Below are 20,254 nucleotides of genomic sequence, written 5' to 3' on the forward strand. Positions count from 1 at the left end.
GAAACTCACCAAAAACTGCTATTGTGTTTATATTACCCGAGATATTACCTAACTTATAATACAAGTCTTCAAAACGTACCACCGATTGTTATTTGTAATTTTGATAAAATAGTGCAAAAACACTTCCAAGGAAGGCGAAAGGAAGGGGGAAGTTTCTGGTCATGAATTAATTTAAATAAATACAACACATTTCACGCTTTGATTGTGTGTATATAACAGAGCAAAGTCCTTCAGCACATTGTTGTGTGGCCGATCAGTATTCTACCACCAGGAAGGATACCACATTCCCTTTGTCGGTACCCACTTATGACGCCCCTACAGTCATATAAAAGCGCCAATTGGGTGGATTTCGCTAAACACCCTCTACAAAATAGTACTTCATCTTTGAGGCACTTCTCATAGCTCCAGCAACACGAGAAAGAAATTCCCACGAGCTTTAAGAAACCTTAAACCGCGTGAGAAAATTTGCAGGGGAAGGTAGAAGTCGACTACCCCTTGAGGACGCGCAAAAGATGATTAATTTTGTCCCTAGAAAAGAAAACTAAATTCCCTCACGTCACGAAAACAATCGGACCAAAACTGTAGAAGATAGGAACAAACTGAAAAATCACCACGCTCGGGGATGGCGCCCAGGTGTCGCCGACCCCGCATCTTGTAGCCCCGTCCCGAAAGTTGTTAATTACACGGCCCGGTAGGTACACGCAAACTCCTCCTCTTTCTATAAACGTTCTTTTACGTGCTTTGATTTGCTGTCAGCTAGCCGTCTATTTAATTGTGTCGCAATTCACTCAAGTTAATCACACAAGTTGAAATCGTGTAGTTGAACCCTAAGACTTCAAAATGGGATACATCCTTAGATGAAAGCACTGAAATAATCTTTCCTCGAATCTTTGTGTACGCATCTGAAAATTGATGTGAGCGTAGAACTATTCGAAAATTCAAAGAAACGCATCTCCAAGAGAATATCGGTTTAAGTATGTCATGGAGTTGATGCGTAGTTTCAGGACACGTGATCAGTGTGTAATAAAAAAAATTAATAAAACCAAAAACTTTGACGTTTTACTGCAAATCCTACGTCATCGGTCAGAGAATTTACTAATGTATCCACCTGGTCAGCAGGTAAATCTGCTTTTATGCCTCGGTGCTTTTCTGTGTGGAATCCTCCTGGCAATACGACAATATTATTGACAGCTTCATGGAACTACTGGAGCTCTTTCATGATTGCGGAAATACGCTGATCACGGGCAAAAACAGGTACATGGCCGGGATTTATGATTTACATGGCATGGAACGATTGAAGATACATGGTGTCACCTCGTTCGACATCTCGCGATACATTACTCCTGACCTATATAGAAATGATTTACCCGGAAGACCAGAATGACTGTTTCTTTTTTAACGTTCTACGATATCCTTTCGGAAAAATATTGCTATTGTGAATTGCTTTGATACTTCTGATTTTACGTTATTTTTGTCGTTCCGAAGAATAAATTTATGTTAGTTCACTCTGATTAGTTTTGTTGCATGAAGATATTTAATTATTTGGAATTGTAAATTGAGTTATTTGCAGTTAAGGTTAATGATTAATTTTGTATATTACCGATTATTGACAGAGAGCGCCCTTCTGAATTCAGACGGCCGTGGCCACGATTTAAACTTTTAAAGGTAATATATTAGTTCGTCGAAACTCCGTGATACGTTTGTGCATAAAGGCTTTTTTATGATGTATATTTCGATAATTATTTTCTGACTACGAGTTGATCCTTTTTTTTGTGTTTAAATTTAAACTTTGATTGTGAGTAAGGCTCATATATTTCAACTTCTATCTGTAACGTTTGGACACAATTTGCTATATTTTATATTTAGACTGGTTCACTTTTCGAAGATTCTCTGTCCTAGGGGCATTTCAGACAACAAAGGTTTCCACTTTTACGCACTTTCAGGTTAGAAAAACTATGAAATCATTGTTTAAACATTTGGTCACTACTATTATCGTGCCATACCTCCGTCAGGAATAACATTATAATCCGTTTTTAGATCGAAAAAATCGGTCGCATGAGTGAAAATATCAACATTTTCGGAAATTGGCCGCCATCTTGAATTCTGGACTTCCTGTTCAGATTTCGAGGTGCCAACATCGATATTCGTGTTCAGCAGGTCCAAATTAGTAAAAAACGCCTATTTGGCCAAATGTTGTCTGAAATGCCCCTACAACCTGTTAAAACGCTGTTTTTTATAAAAGTGAACCAGTCTAATTTTTGAATTAAATTGCCATCGATCACTTGACTAACGTTATTGTTTGTGTTCAACCCATTCAATTTCTTTACCGTTTTAGCGTTATCAAGAACAGAACGGGGATGTGGTAGTCTCCCCGTAAGTATTTATCTCTTTTTAAATTTTCTATAATACTAAGTACGTATAATACTAAAGTATATTGAAAAGCAAAAGTGCCAAGATCGCGAACCCTAAAATGGAATTAGCAGTATTTCTATTAAAAATGAAAGCGAGTGACTTTCAATTCATTGTTTTTGTTTCAACACCACTTGTGATCCTCGCGATTTCAGTTCTATTTGTTATAAGTTATAATCCCACTTCCCACAATGTGCAACATCTCCATCGCCATAACGACTCATATACATTTTATAAGGCTTCTTAACTTAATCCATCCTCAACATTTGTAACATCGATTAAACATTAACGTTATGGGGGAGGTTTTGTTGTGGAAGTTATGAAGAGGCGACGTAAATAATTACTGGTTTTGTTCAGGACCACCCTGAATGGTAAACTTTGTGGTTGTGCCGAAGGACTTATTCAGAGATTAACATTTAAATTCTACATTACCTACAAATCGCTCAACCGTTCATTCCCTTAGAAACGTAGGTAATTACTGAAATGAAATGTCCCATATTGGCATGCAGATTTCAGAAGTCAAATACACGACAAAAATGAATCTTTTGATATTAATTATTTTGAAACATTTCTGATTATATAAAGAGCGCCATATGTCGCCTAACGGTCGAATATTCCCGATTAGTCTATTAGAGTAAAACTCGAGTGTATAATGCAAATAATTTATTGGTTCTAATGACGATTGTTAACTTCCGGTTTGGCCGGAAATGCCCTCAACTTTTTTTTAAATAGAACAGATTGGGCACAACAGTCCGAGTAAACTTTTCGTGAACCACTTCTTTAATTCGACTTGACTTAAACATGAACTTTAAACGGGGTAAATAAATAAAAAAATAAAAATAAAAAATAAATAAATAGATAATAAATTTCTTATCGCCACGACCGGATTTGAATGAGATAATTTTAACAAAACATTCACTCTTTTCTGAGATGGCGCATTTAACATTTCATTTGTGTAATTTATGTGCTAGTGATGGCATACAATTTGCGAGTTTATATTCTGCACCCACTTGCAGATTTATACCGCCAAAGCTTGCATACAAAAATGCAAACTTGGAAGAAAAAGCGTTGCCAAAATGGGTTTCGTGCCTGTTTTTTATGTTCGTTTGAAGTGGAAGATGTTCACTTCGAAAAAATGTCTGTGCCGCCTATACTGACTGCCGGTGGAGTGTGGTTGAAACGATCAAGGCTTAGTGCATATGACTGCTTGATTTCCAAAACGCCGATGGTACCAACAAACACCATGGAAATTTGTAGATCGGGAACGGTCACGGTTACTGTCAGCAGAAACGTTACGGTTTCGTAATCGAGAACGCTTCATCACAGAAAACTGCCTTGAAGGTTCGTAGAGTCGTTGAGTAAGCTGGTTTGATACAGCGGACGGCGGCGGATCGGTGCTTATAGCAGCAAGGGTGAAAGACGCAATAGTTGGTGTAGCAGTCTGGACCTCCATAATCTTATCGGCTGTGATAGCAAAAGTATCCTAAGGCCAATGACCAGCTCTGCAAGATCCCTGGGACGTGAGATGGAAGACGCTGCATGGTACGCAGGAGGTTATCATGCACTGTGGCAGATCCTACCAGAGAGCGCAAGTGACGTAAAAACCGGTCAAAACTGTGAAGCGGTTGGGTACCCAAGTTCCTCTTCCATCAATAGCTGACGTACACGCCGCTCTTCTGACACTGATAGTCTACGAATAGGAATAGGAGGATTGGTTATCAAACCCTCGACCTCGTTTGCGTAGCGCTCCTCCACGTGCGATATCTAGATTCTTGAATGATATGTGCGAGCACGAATTGTGCCTCAACTTGAGCGAACCAGAGGGTCGGTTTGTCCTTCCAAAATGAAAGTAATACACTCACGCGATGACCTCACGATGGTGACACAGGTTTTGGGCCGGCTTCATCCTGCTGTAGCCGTTGCTGGTGCTGTTGTTGCATTTGGTAAATTTGTTGCGACAGCATTCCAACTGAGGAGAAACTCCATGGCTTGCGAAGGATATACGTAACAATTTCACAAAATCTAACGGATGAACGTCACCGTGACACGCACAAAATTACAAAAAACCATTCCAACGCAGAACAACACCGATAACGTCGAGGTTACCACTTTGGGACGGATTATATATGTATATATATAAAACAGGCCGAAATGTGTTTGTAATCTTATAACTGAAAAACGGCTAGACCGATTTTAGTGATTTTTGATTTGTTGGATTAGTCTTGCCTGGGAATAGGACATATGATATTAAAACACCCGAAAATTTGACCGGAAAATGGGAAAATTCCCGATTATATATGTATATATATAAAACAGTAATACCGAAATGTGTTTAACTGAAGAACGGCTGGACCGATTTTAGTGATTTTTCATTTGTTGGATTAGTCTTTCCTGGAAATAGGGCATGGGATATTAAAACATGCGAAAATTTGACCGGAAAATGGGAAAATTTCCGATTATATATGTATATATATAAAACAGATTAGCCGAAATGTGTTTGTAACTCCCTATAGTAAACTGACTGAAAACGGCTAGACCGATTTTAGTGATTTTTGATTTGTTGGATTAGTCTTGCCTGGGAATAGGACATATGATATTAAAACACCCGAAAATTTGACCGGAAAATGGGAAAATTCCCGATTATATATGTATATATATAAAACAGTAATACCGAAATGTGTTTAACTGAAGAACGGCTGGACCGATTTTAGTGATTTTTCATTTGTTGGATTAGTCTTTCCTGGAAATAGGGCATGGGATATTAAAACATGCGAAAATTTGACCGGAAAATGGGAAAATTTCCGATTATATATGTATATATATAAAACAGGCCGAAATGTGTTTGTAATCTTATAACTGAAGAACGGCTAGAGCGATTTTAGTGATTTTTGATTTGTTCGATTAGTCTTCCCTGGGAATAGGACATAGGATATTAAAACATCCGAAAATTTGACCGAAAAATGGGAAAACTCCCGATTATATATATATATATATATATAACAGTAACACCGAAATGTGTTTGTAATCTTATAACTGAAGAACGGCTAGACCGATTTTAGTGATTTTTGATTTGTTGGATTAGTCTTGCCTGGGAATAGGACATGGGATATTAAAACACCCGAAAATTTGACCGGAAACTGGAAAAATTCCCGATTATATATGTATATATATAAAACACGCCGAAATGTGTTTGTCGAGGTGTTTGTAATCTTATAACTGAAGAACGGCTGGACCAATTTTAGTGATTTTTCATTTGTTGGATTAGTCTTTCCTGGGAATAAGACATAGGATATTAAAACATCCGAACAATTTCATACCAAAGTAAAAAGAACTTACAATTCTATTCTACGCAAATGCAGTTTTCAAGAAAGTTTCAAAATTCATCATAATCAACAATTAAGTTTGTCATGTTCTATCTAAATCGAGATCTAAGTGTCCAAAATCTTATGACCGATGTAGAGATTCTCATGGAATTTTGATGGTACTTGGATCATAACTTATCAAATTCATTGGGAAAACTGAATGCCCTCATCCCAAATTTCTTACTAAGTACCAGTTTTGTTAAAGAAACGGTAAAACGTATTTAGAAGAAACGATGATAACCATCTTGGACGAGTGACTGACTGCACAAGGACGTAATTTTACCATCAACTTTGAATGTCTCTCACTGTGGTAAGTTAATCGAGTGGAAAACGAGAAGCGAAACGGAAAAGATTTTTTTATGTTTCGCTAATTTTAATATCAAAGACGCTTAACGAAACACGACAGTTCCACTATATTTTAGTTTGCACATAAGACGCTCCTTTTATTTATTTTTTTTACGGCTAATAACACTTTTTGGAATATTGCATCGTTATTCCGAGGTCAATTTTGTACGCAAAGATCTCTTAAAAAATGTAAATTGTTGAGTTTCCCAAATTTTTTGTTGCATCTTTTTTTTTTAATTTCATGCCGTATGTCGGGGATTTAATAAAAAAGTGAGAGGTTAGGTTTATTCAAGATACGCAGTAACAAAAAATACACTTTTAATTTGTCAACATTTTTAGGCGCAATTAATTGAATATAAATAAAATGCAACGATTTGAGTGTCCCGCTATTTGTTAAGAATGTAATGCTTGTATGAAGTTTTAACAAATTTTATATTAAAGGTTCCATTTTCCTGGTAACCTACAAGTAATTGTACGTAAAAAACTTCATTGTTCAAAAGTGAATGTTAACGTTGCTACTACATTAAAAAGAAATACGTTTGTAATAATCTTATGAACAGAAACTTAAAAATCACTGTTCATGCTCTTTGGCATTTGGAATTCAAGTGAATTTTTCGTTATATAAATACATGTTCGCGAAATTTTAAAATAAAATTCTTATTCAGAAATAAAATATAAAAATATCGCGGTTGTTTATGAAATATCTTAGAGGTATATTTCAAATCTTTCTGTACCGGCCGCTATTTAAACTGAAACGGCGTCTGTTTGTTACCACGAAGATTAAAGATTTAAATTTCAGACACCTTTGTGTCCAGTCTGTTCGACGTGGATGAAACAAGTCTGCTGTCGCTCCCTTAAAGCAGGTGTAAAATTTCAGCTTTGAATGTAAAACAATGTTTCGCTCAAACGAACAGAAATTTTATCCCAACGAAAAAAAAAAAAAATCAGTGGTACCACCCGTTAAAGGCTAAAAAAAAGAGTGTCGATAGAGAGTAAGAATTCAATCGCAAGATTTTGGTCGAGTCCGTTATGCGGCACGGGTGTAAATAAGTGCAATGTAATGCTGCTGTACTAAAGGCGATGGGAAATGAAACATGGCGCAGAAATTGCCATTATTAAAATTCTTCGAGTTCTTAAAAACCTACCTTCATAGAAGTTATCCAGTAACATTAGAAGAGAAAATCCTTAATGTTAAACACGCAACACAACAGTAAAACGGAAATTTAAACACGAAAGTTACACTTTTAGGACTACTCGCATTAAAAAATTTTTTTTTAACCGCACCGCACGAAAAACACATTTAACACTGGCAGGATGTTTCACGTTAAAACGCGCGCACTCGTTTGAATGTAGTGTAAACAACTTTGCAGCAGAACGGAAGCAAGTGGTAAGTATTCGGTTAAGTTCGCATCATCGGCATTCGGTTCGTGCTCAAACGTGGCCGTGCGGAATGGGTAGGTCAGCGGTCAGGGATGAGGGAATCATCACAATTGGCATTCCTTGGTCTTCAAATTGTGTGTTGTTTATTATTCATTTGCAGTACCTTTATCTTTCACTATTACCTTCGTGTCACTTACGCTTATCTTCAATTGCTAACTCAAAAGTAACTCAAGTTTTGGATTTGTTACACTCACGCAACACACAGGAATTGATTGTCGACCTTGCGGTGAAACGAAACTGGTTTGAAGAAATGGTGAATCGCACGCATTTCTAAGTAGCAGCAGACCAAGTAGTAGGAGAAGAGAATTTGTAGGTCCCTTTCGTTTGTGAAATAAAACTCGCCGCCGGATTTAGTCGTATCACCCCCTCAAATAAAACTGATCTAAGATTAATGAATCGTATTATGTTTTATGATAAAGTAAATGCTCTAAAAGAAAGACACATAAAAACTGTCGGCCGCAAAGAGCAAGTAAGCTCCATTCCAGTAATGTAAATAATCAGCTTGTAGTGAACGACATGTTGACTTATGGGAATAAAGACATTCGGTCATTCTGTTCACCGACTCTCCCAAGTCGCCATAAACCAAATCTACTCATTTCCTTATTTACGGCCCTTCGTATCCACATTTAATCTTAAACAACCACTTAACAACTACATCCATATGAAATCTCTTAGAAACTTCGTTCTCAAGGAGATCCTAACGTTTGGGGTCATCCAAGTGGTTGACTACTTACACTCTGCGAAGTTAGCAATACATGACCGGCACAAATCTAACTATGCGCATTGTGCCAAAACCCATTTGAAGGCAGTACATTACGTTTCCCCAAGGATACAGTGGCTATACACTGTGTTCGAGATAAGAGGGCCACCCCAATATCTCTTTTATTTGGCGAGATAAAAAATTTTTTTCATATATAATTTTATACGTGACAGATCTATCCGGTCGCATATTGAAACTTCCGGTATAGGTAAGTAAAAAGGGCAAATAGGGAAACTAATTCAATTCCTTCGGAAGTGTGATCCCTTGCTTACAATTCGCAAACGGTGCGTCCTTGAAAAAATTCTTTGCTCATTGATTTTATACGTAATTATGACGTTTATGGTTCTCCCAGGTTGAACATGGGTTTATACACATCCATGTAGTAGGTATATGACTTATACTAGCCAACCAGATACGGTCTATTGACTATCGTTTAGTCTTGGCTGCGCTGTTAGAATTGCGCATCCTCGACACCTGTTCCCGCGGTTATGTATATAGTTGATTCTTTAACGACTTTTCTTTCAGACAGTGCGGATTGAAATACGGTTCAAGGCTGTTGCAGTGTACATCAGGTGTTGTGCATGCAGGACGAAGAAAAGTGATTTAGCCGTGTCAGTGAAAACAATTGAAGGGTCTAGTTAAAACCAGCCTTGGCAGACGCGACGGAAAGGCTAACTTGTGTGGTTCACGTGGCTTGCCAACGCTACACGATGATGTCTAGAGAGCACGTAGGGTAGAAGCCTCATCATCGGGCTCTGGAGCTAGCTTAAGATTGTATAAATCCCAATTTACAGTCCCACATGTTTTATGAAAAGCAAAAGATGCTATCTACCACGAGGTCAGCCATAAACAATTGCTGCAATTGATGAAATATCCCGATATTTGGTTGAGAAGGACAACGTGCAGTATTCCATGGATAAGTTAATGGAACGGAAACCACAAGTGAAGTGGATCGACAAAGTACGGCGACAAGGTTGATTTTCAGTAAAGGTTGTATGTTTTCGTGACGTTGTTGAGTATATCTTGAATGCTGCTTGGTACGCATCCCGTAGTAATAACGAAGAAGAGGGGAACACCCGCGTTGTTCAAACGGTTGCTGCCATAATAAGAAAGCAAATCCAATCTTAAGTATATGACCTAAGCAGTTACCTCCCAACCCATGGGATGGTGCCAACCATACAAGCTTTCCTGGAGGCTTTCATTCCGAAGAAAAGAAGCGTTGAAGAGGAAATCATAAGGAAGAAACTGTCCTTTGCTCATTCCATTATTTCGGTGTTCTCTACCGGCCCGGTGCACACATCCGAATTTTTAACCCGCGGAACCGCAACAGTAAAATGTCGCATGTGTGTATACAACGGTAAGTGACAATGTACTACAAACTCGGAGATGCGGCCGGGCGGGTCAAAAAAATGCATGTGTGCATCCGGCCTTACGTTCGCGTACCACAAAAGGGGACCCATATTCCATATCTCCCTAATCACTACGAAACACGTTGTGATAAACACTAATCAGGACAGGACACCAAGGAGATTCCTGAATGGAAGGGTTTTATGTTGTGGGTGTGCAAGCAGATTAATTCTTAAAGAACTGCAGTTGTGTCTCTTCCCGTTATAAATTCACCGCCCAGTGGCGACGTTGTAGACTGCACTCAGATGTGCAGCGGACGTGTTGGATTGTTGACCTGATCGTAACAATGGATCAGTCTCTCTATTTGAAATCTCGGGAAATCATCGCTTCCAACATTGCTTTGAGCGACATTGAAATGATTTCTCGGATGTTTTTGCGATGCCAATATGGCCACACGAAGGAACTTTTGTGCTGCGGTTTTGCCCCGAATTCAATAGAAAAAATGCTATGTGGGAAAGCTTACAGCAGAACCGTCACAGGATCATTTTGGAAGGTGTTAGTTTCTCCACAAACAAAACGACAAATTCTGAGCATGTTTCATTCTGAAGTGGAATGGACTCCAGCTCAAATTCCGCCACGCTCACTTGTGTTCAACAAAATGTAAGCCACGAGAGCTCGCCAGATTAAAGGACAGTGGACCCACTGCTGCTCTGTGGGTGCATTATTTCAACATGGTTACGTTGTACGTTGATTCCCTGTTTTCACGCCAGTAGACATTTTCACTATGGAGGCAAACGTATTACAAGTACTGGTATCACCAGACCATATGGCCATTAGCAAGAATCCTATCAATCAGTGGACGAAAAGGTCTGCGGAAGCACTGTAATAGATCGACCGCAGTTAGTCAGCTAGCCAAAAAATGGAGTTCCCAAACAACAAATATTGAAAACAACTAGCCACAGTAATTCCAATTTCATAGAGGCCTATTTAAATATTGATCAAGGGTTTCTAAATAATGAATCACGAATTTCTTCATTCTTTTGTATATCAACCATATGCATATTCCATGTCGTATTACAGTAAATTGATTGCTCTTTTCAAGTATCTTAAAAAAAGGTATTGCATTTAAAAAACAAAAGCTGCATCGATTTCCGGTTTAACCGCAAGTGATGATACCGGAAATTACAATAAGTCATATTTAACCATTTTTTCGAATTTCGTCAATAAGAAAGGTATTGAGGTGACCTTATTATCTCGAACACACTTTTTTTTGTTTCTCTGATTTATTTTCTTACTCGAGATCTTCGTTTAAGAGATTATTTGTCGTAACGTCATATCATTATAAATTAGAGTACTACTACTCCAGTCTATTTCCAAGTATAATATATGTTTTCAGGATTATAGAAGTTACGTAGCTTTTATAGAGCTCTAGGAAAGTTAAAGATTTTGGGTAAGGAGATACGTTGTACTTATTTAACGCTTGACTATATATATTTTGCGCTGAGATTCGGAACCTCCAACACCAGTCCTCCTCAAACGAAGATAACGTTTATTTTTATGTCAGGGTTAAACAGTTTAACAATTTAATTATTTTTGGGATGCATAGAACGTGTTAATCCGTCAAGTGTCAATACAGATTTTGTAATTTTGAGAATTTGTCTATTACATTCACAGTGAATTTGTTTAATACGTACTGGTGCATTGGTTTATACAATTCAAGTTTACTTTGTAGGTAGATGTATGTTTTTTTCGCTTATGGTATTTTTCCATATTATTTGAACAGAAGGCGATTCTTATAAAACTAGCGCATATATTAAAAAAAATTCTGAAATTTTAACAGAAGATGCTTCCTATAAAAGAAAATTGAAAGCGTATGTCAGAAAATAGATTGTGCGTATGCAGAGCTAAGGTCTTAGATCTTAGATGACATTTTTTTAAATGCTTAGTTTTAGGGTTATTAAGAAGAGTTTCAAAAAAGGTAGATTTTAACCCTTAGGGGGTGGTTTTGGGGTGATGGGCTCAACGCCTTGACGCTGGGGTTTCATAGGGCGTTTAGAAGTAGAAGTACCAGCTTGTCTCTAATTTGTTGAACGTCATCCTGTAACGCCCCTGTGCTAACAACCAACTCCAGCATACTAATAAAAAAATTTCCCCACGAACGAGTGAGATTTGCTGACACGTCGGAATTTTCGTAACGTAACGGTGCTCGTACGCAAAAATTAAAATAAAAAATAGACTGCGTATAGGGGAAAATAAAATAATTACGCATTCACAGAGTTACATTGTTTATTTGTGACTCAATTCTCCTGAAATTTCAGAGAAATATACCCTTATAAATGTGTGTATGTATCTCCAAAAAACACAGTGATGCACCATAGCTAAGGGGTATAAAAAATAATATATATTTTTTAATAGAACACTTCGTCAAAAATATTTTTTATTTTATTTTGAAATTAATATATCATCATATATAATATGATTTTGTACAATAGTATTTTGTTCGATAGGGAAAGTTGGGATCGTCTTGTAGCATCATTAATTCTGACCTGTGTACATATGACTCTTCTGTTGGTAAACGTGACATGCACTCACTTGTCGGTATTTACTGTGATACGCCATTTGTTGAACGAATGCTCCGTGGTACGTAACAAATGCAACTCTCCATGCAGATCTAGGTATTCCATACGTGGCCAACGAGATTCAGAGACTCGCAAGAACTTACCATCGAAACTTGGCAGGACATGGGAACGAACTAATAGGACAGCTGATCAACCAACCAGGTGTCAATAGAAGACTGAAGCGACTATGGCCACATGACTTACTATAATAACAATTTGTAGTACCTAGAATATTACATATGGGGAAAGTGGCAATGGCCACGGCACCCTACATGACCTGTAAAAAATCATATAACATTTACTAATTACGTGTTTCATAAGTAGATTGTAAATTTGCAGATCAATATATGAAAATATATATATATATATATATATATATATATATAATATTTTATGGCTGACTTTGATGGTAATAATTTTCCAAAAGGTCAGCAAGTGGCACAACCACCATTTTAATTGTTTCATAACTCAACAATGGTTTAAACTAGAGCAGCGAGTCTCAACCTGTGGTACACATACTACAAGTAGCATAACCCCCATTTTAACTGTTTAATAACTCAACAATGGTTTAAGCTAGAGCAGTGGTTCTCAACCTGTGGTACATATTAATCATTTGCGGTGGTACACAAAAACAAGATTTAAAACGCAAAACAGACTTCAAAATCAGCACCACATAAAATAAAACAAAAAAAGAAGACTCGACAAAATAAATCGGGCGGTCGCTAACGAGTACCAAACGTTTCTGACGAAATAACTCACAAAATGACACAAATAATGAAAAACCACCATTATTAAGCGGGAGAGCAAAGCGATGCAAGGGGAATCGATGGTGTCCGTCTGTCCGTGAACACGATAAGTGTCAAATGCTTGGATCGATTCGGTTCAAACTTGCACAATTTACCACATGTAACCAGCCTATTGAAAATGGGTCAATCTAATGACTCAGTAGGGTAACAGCGAAGTACTCTGCCGCTTTTTTAGATTTGCTTTAGGGGCTTATGCTGATAATAGGTAGGCTCAAAACCTACTAGTGAGTGGGAAGAGTAGCATATTGTTAACCACTCCGCCCACTATAAAATAAAGGGAATAAAATAAAAATAAATAAATAGTAGCGAAAACGGTACTTATAACGCAGGGTAGGGGTCTGCCAGAATTAAAGGAGATAAGTATCTAATTTTTCATCGTACTTTTACAGTACCAACCCTTATCGTGTGGCATATGAGGGGCAACTTATGTATTATGATAGGCATGTTTGCTGTTTTTTATTTTCTATTCCAATACACAAGTAGTACAATGGGCAGTACGAAATTCACGAAATTCGTTAAATCCTACCCGTTGACATAAAATAAGATGCTAGTTTATTATTAAATTTCAGGGTATATTCTAACGTGCAGTTGGACACAATCTGTGCAGTTGGAAATGAAAATGTGCAGTTGGAAGACAAAAAAATGTGCAGTAGAAAATTTTGTATTTAATAAAAAAAAATGAAGAAAATATTATTAAAAAATTTGAATGTAACTCATAAAATGGAATGGAACACTTATTAATAAAATGTGAGATGCTGACAAGTCAGAATATCTTTTTTGTTTTTGTCTTCTGAGCGTCATTTTGTTTTGACGAATCACGCTTATTTGCAGCTTCTTTGAAAATTCCTTTGAAGTACCCTTGTTCTTTGGCTTTCGTAGTAGCTTTTACTCTATGCTGTTTTTTTTTTCAACCAGTATAGAACAGCTGGCCTAGGATCCCAGTTGGCGAGTTCGGGCATATTGTAGTGGATATACAAGAACAAAAGACTGCTGTTAGCCGTTTGCGCGCCTGCGCAAACCCCGCGCCAACCACGGAAAGTTATAAACACGATTTCCGGACCGGGCTCGACCAGACCAGCCCGTGCCGGTGCCGTTAGTCCGCGTCGTTTGCAATTATAGCAAAGTGCTGAAAAATCCTAGAAAATTAACTTTTGTGCAGTTGGAAAAATTGCTTAGAATATACCCTGTTAAATTTAGTGTATTTAGTGCATAAGCCCACACTCCGTCACGGGGGTATAGGGAAGGGACTAAGGGTTTTTCAGTTTTTGCCTCTCTAATAGAAAACCAACTATCTTGATACACCACCACCCCCATATCGATCATTTATGAGTTGGTGGCTGTAGGAATTTTTTTATTATACGGCATATACAATTATACATACATTATGTCAGTCGCGCATAATTAGAATAATAATTGTAACCTAGAATAGAAGTTTCTCTTGCATATAATACGATAGGTAGTATATATTCAAGCAGATTGTATTTTGACATAACAATGAGGAAATAAAAAGATAAGTGGGTAACTACAAATCTTGACTCTCATAAAATTTGGCAAGTAAAATAAAAATATGGCACTTTGCTGTTGATATTCATCTATCGCCAAGGAAGGCACAACACAGCGAAAAATATATCTCGTAACGTCTTTCAGAATGGCTTCATGATGCGAATCTTTATTACTCGCGGGGAGCTCACTTTGCTAGATGCTATTGAAATTGCTAATACTATTTTTAGTTGATTGCACAGCTAAAATTTCCATTTTGTTTTTATAAATATTGAAACTACAGTGGGATTCCAGAGTACAACGATTATTTAATTGCAAATATTATTAGTACCTATGCCGAAGCACTAGTTAAATAGATGATCTGCAGATTCTCTCAGGTCATATGAACTTTAACTATACCTACTGATAAGGTTTAGATAAAACTGTCCGTAATTGCATTATACGTGCTATCGAAAATGAGCGAGTGAAGTTGACAGTACATACAAAGCACAAACAACCAATTTATCCTCAGTCGTTAATACCATAATGCAACCACAAACCATACGCGTTTAGGTTCAATCACTTGCTTCGCCTGTGTCCCTTTGTGCCACATAAGATGAAACATTTCTGACCAGAACAACAAATACACAAATTATTGGCATTTAATCATGAACAGCCGATTTCACTTACACTTGAATGATGCAGATTAGATTTGGAAACCACAGTATGCAAAAGATACAATTAATAAAATAAGAATTTGAGTTTTGAGTAATAGGTTGACAATGGTCAAGGAACTAAGTGATTAAATTTTGGTCAGTACTCGTCAACCGGAAGTAACATTGTCGCTCGTTGTCTATATTGGTGCAGTTAATTGAAATTACCGTCTAATATTGATAAAATTGTCAATTTACAATGCCTTGAAATTACATGTGAACATATCGAAAACGTTGAAAGAAAAGTTCATGGTAGTAGGTCCAGGAGGAAGCAGCTCAGATCATAGATAGATAGATAGATTTTATTTCCACGTTCACCATTGGATATATACAAAAACACCCAAAAAATAATTTGTATATGTTCTAATAAATAATAAACCAAAATGAATAAATAAGAGTAGATGAATCTCAGTGTGTCGAGGTTACCATCACTTAAAAAACCAAGTTAATATTAATTCCAAATGCACTATACAATAAATTAAAAGGAGAAAAAAGTACTTAAAATTGCAGTAATAATGATATCAGTAGCGAGAGATTTATAGACTAGGTATAAACTGCAGTGGTGTAATAAAAGTTAAACTTTGGATAAGAAAATGATACACTGTGAACCTATCTTCTTGTTATCAGTAAAAATCATACAAAATGGTGACAAAGGCAAGGAATAGTTTCACCAAATACACTATTGTAAGATTAACGAAAAAGAAAGAGAAATAGAAATAGAAAATAGTGTACCTACTGTAGAAAAAGAATTTAAATTATTCTTAAATTCCGTACACATTCAGATCAATGGACAGATTTTCTTTTGTGTTATGAAAAATCAAGTGAGAATCTCCGTTGGTCAATAGTCGCTTTAGCTGTGAAACTGAATGAAAAAGATCTTCCTGGGATTGAGATTCGTGCCCTAATGGCAAATCGACTGATTGCAATTGATGAATGCCCTGGAATTCGAATGTTTACGTCGTACATTGCAAAATTCTTACATGTGGAGAAGATGTAACTGAAATTTGGGGAGCGGATAAACAAAAAGAGGACACCCTGAACGGCTGAACCCGTGTTTAGCTCCAAGAGAGAAGAAATACAATTAACAGAGAAGGAAATCGCAAAGATCAATATTGTAGAAAAGATATGAGAAGATATTGGGAAAAAAGATAGAACAGCAGAAAGATGATGCACATATAATACAGGCTTCGGGTAAAAAAAATAATTCATAACATCTGACGATTGATATTGGTTCCTCAGGCAGTGCTTTTTAATAGGGTTCCTACAAATCTTAGCTATGGAAAATTTACATATGACAATTTTAGTATTACAGTTTGAAAAGTGCCAAAATCAGTGAAAATACCCATATCCATAATTATCACCTGTTTCTATTTTTTTCTAAAGCCAAAAATAAATTTATTCCATACATATGGACCGCTCTGTATATTCTCAGATATGCATGGCATTTATGGACTATAGGATGCTGAGATCTCAACGGACGGACCATCGGACAGCCGCGAGTCTTTGAATATACGACTCAAAATCGCTAAAATATAATACAAAGAATTAGTACCGCGATTATTCAAGAGATGTAGATAAACAGGTTTATTATTTTACTGCAGCGATGTAATTATATTTACTTGACTTGTGAAATCGTTGCGAGTTCGTTGATATCTCCACCCTAATTACTTGTTTTGATTGGAGCTTTCCAGAACCCGACTAATAATAAGCTGGATCAACAGAATAATTAAAGCCAATTGCCGATGAATTGAATTAAAATAATGATACAAACCAAAATTGTGACCCACCCCACAGTACGTAGGTAACCACCTTAGAGTTTATTCATATAGGTAATAGAAATTGAGTATTTTTGGGATAAAAGTAATGCAAATAAAGCTTCTGTCAAATGTTTTACATTAATATAAATTGCGTATTTACTTACTTGTTTTCTTCTCGTATATGTTTTAATGATTCACGCTGTTAATAATTGCTTAATTATCTACAACAGTCCAATTACTTATGTGGGAAGAGCCGTTTCATGCTTTCATTAATAATCCTCATTTATTTAGAGCACGTACTTTTTATTTTAGTTTTATTTAGTTACACAAAATTTAATAATAACAACTTCATTAAGCGAAGTGCGCTGGTGTTACTGGCTGCCATGAATTTTGTATCGACATAGATAATTGTCATATGCTTCCATTTGGATTAATGCGACTACATTTTCATAAATCGTGAAGCCGAAAGGAAATTCCAATTACCGATGTACAATTAACTACTGCCGACCAGATTTTGAAAATATGAGCAATTGTGTTGCATTGAATTTTCTCCGCCTGTGCAATTGAAATACAGCTAACAAGGTCTTTTTATCGATGTGTTACCGAAGAATGTGAACAGCACGAAAATGGCGTAGTTTTTATACATGTTTTCGCGAAAACGGTATCATGCACAAAGCAACCACCAGAAACTGCATCGTTTGTTAGCTGCTCGCATTTTTTGAAATCGGACGCTATATAAGTGGGTACCGCCGATTCTCTTTTCAAAGAAGATCAAAATGTCTATAGGGATAACAGCACCCCTCGTCCTTGGAACAACTGGAGGGCGCAATTTAATGGTAGAACACCATTATGTTCTTATCGACACATTTTTCTACTTGGTGACGTCATTATTCAATTGATAGTTACGCTAGTATCCCCTATACCCTGTAATTACGTTTTGAAATTTCCAACAACCCCAAACGAAATTTTAATAATTAATTAATCAACAATAACACAAACAATCGACAAAAGGTACAGTATTAAACTCGTTCATTAACAATTCACGTTAATAAAATTAGCGGTTTAATGATTTATTGAAAATCCCAGGCAGTTCTTGAAATTCTGGAAGAATTGTGTTCTAAAGCAAAGGCTCACTCAAGAGTCTTCCACATTTTTCAAATGGATGAAGTAGGGTGAACAAAAAGCTCAGTGCGAATTTTGACAAAAATCGTTAGTTATGGACTCATTTTAGTTAAGAAAACGTCTAAACCTGTTAGTTTGATCTTCAAGAATTGAATTTCACGCGTTGTGTGCAATTAATTCAATCAATTTAATGGAGAATACAATTTTTAATTATTTAAATATTTACAAAATTAAAGATCGGGAAGAGCCGACAGCTTTCGCTTTTATATTACTTATAGACTTATATTACTTTTATATTTCTTGTGAAAATTTCCAAAATCTACGTTTGGATTCGTTATTTTTATGAACAGAGATAGCAAAGATACCAAAGTTTGGAGAATTCTCAATCAAAAGTTATAGACTAGGAACCAATTTCGAAAGAAAATTCAAAGAGCTGTAACTTTTGAACTACTAGCCCAATCTTGGAACTGTTTGAAATTATGGATTCTACAGACCACATTCTATAAGAAAATTTTTTTCCGGATCGATCTGAGACAATTTTTTTCTCGGTGCGCAAAAAAAGGCAGTGTATAACCTTCCTTTTTTAACAAAAATCGACTGCACCAAAATTTCTCGGGAAAACACTTTTTCTTATTAATTTTGGTGCGTAGAATCCAAAACAATTCGTACTTTTTAGATCAGACTTCTCAATCAAAAGTTATAGACTAGAAACCAATTTCGAAAGAAAATTCAAAGGGCTGTAACTTTTGAACTAGTAGCCCAATCTTGGAATTGTTTGAAATTATGAATTGTACAGGCCCCATTCTGTAAGAAATTTTTTTTTCCGGGTGGATCTGAGACAATTTTTTTTGAGGGCCTCAAAAAAAGGCAGTGTACAACCTTCCTTTTTTACCAAAAATCGACTGCACCAAAATTTCTCGGGAAACACTTTTTCTTATTAATTTTGGTGCGTAGAATCCAAAACAATTCGTACTTTTTCGATCAGACTTCTCAATCAAAAGTTATAGACTAGAAACCAATTTCGAAAGAAAATTCAAAGGCCTGTAACTTTTGAACTAGTAGCCCAATCTTGGAACTGTTTGAAATTATGGATTCTACAGGCCACATTCTATAAGAAAATTTTTTTCCCGGGTCGATCTGAGACAATTTTTTTTTCGGGGCTCAAAAAAAGGCAGTGTATAACCTTCCTTTTTTACCAAAAATCGACTGCACCAAAATTTATGATACCCGAATTTACAAACCTAGGGAAATCAAAACCAAATTCGCCCCTTTATGTGATAGACAAAAAAAGGCAGTGTATAACCTTCCTTTTTTACCAAAAATCGACTGCACCAAAATTTATGATACCCGAATTTATTTTCACTGCCTTAATAACATCAAAGATTTTGCACGGGCCTAGACAGATTTACAGTTCGCCGATTGTGAGTAACTGTTCCTATGAAGAATGCTTGAGAAGAATTAAAAAAACGTTAATTTTAACAAATCGCACAAGCTCCACGAAGGGAATTTGAGTGGTACTCGAGGAGAGCCCGGACAAAAACTTGAAAAGGATGTAAGAAAAGCTTGAAGATCACTTCACAATAATTTGAATGAAGTTTAAGAACAACTAGAGAGAACCTTGAGAAATTTGTGGAGCTAGGGGGGAGAAAACGCAGGGTTTCGCAACTCCATTTTATTTCGCAAGTTTCACTTCTGAAAAAAGTAAGGGGCGTTCAAACACCTTCTTTAATAAAAATTTTGCTATTTGAAAAAAAAAAGTCCGGTGCCGTTGCGACGCTCCAACATTTTTTTGTCAAAAATTCGGTCCCTTAATTTTTGTTTCCGTATCTCGGAAATTTGCCGAAGAAAAAAAATGTTACCTTTTGTGATTTTTTGAAAATTTGTAACCTTCACGGGCGAACAAGGCGCATGGAGAAACGGTCGATTAAAAAAAAGGTTGAGCGTTTATAGTATTTTAATTTGTATTCTGCGCAGAATTCATGAATTCGTTCTACACATTTTAGATTCGCAGTTATATGAGAGCGTAACTAATTTGCAGTGATTACTTTTGTTCTGGTATCTTGTTACGCTGTACTTGAATGAGATTCGTTTCACAA

This window comes from Photinus pyralis, unplaced genomic scaffold, assembly GCF_008802855.1.
Source record: "Photinus pyralis isolate 1611_PpyrPB1 unplaced genomic scaffold, Ppyr1.3 Ppyr1.4_LG3b, whole genome shotgun sequence".
NCBI classification, from domain to species: Eukaryota; Metazoa; Arthropoda; class Insecta; order Coleoptera; family Lampyridae; genus Photinus; species Photinus pyralis.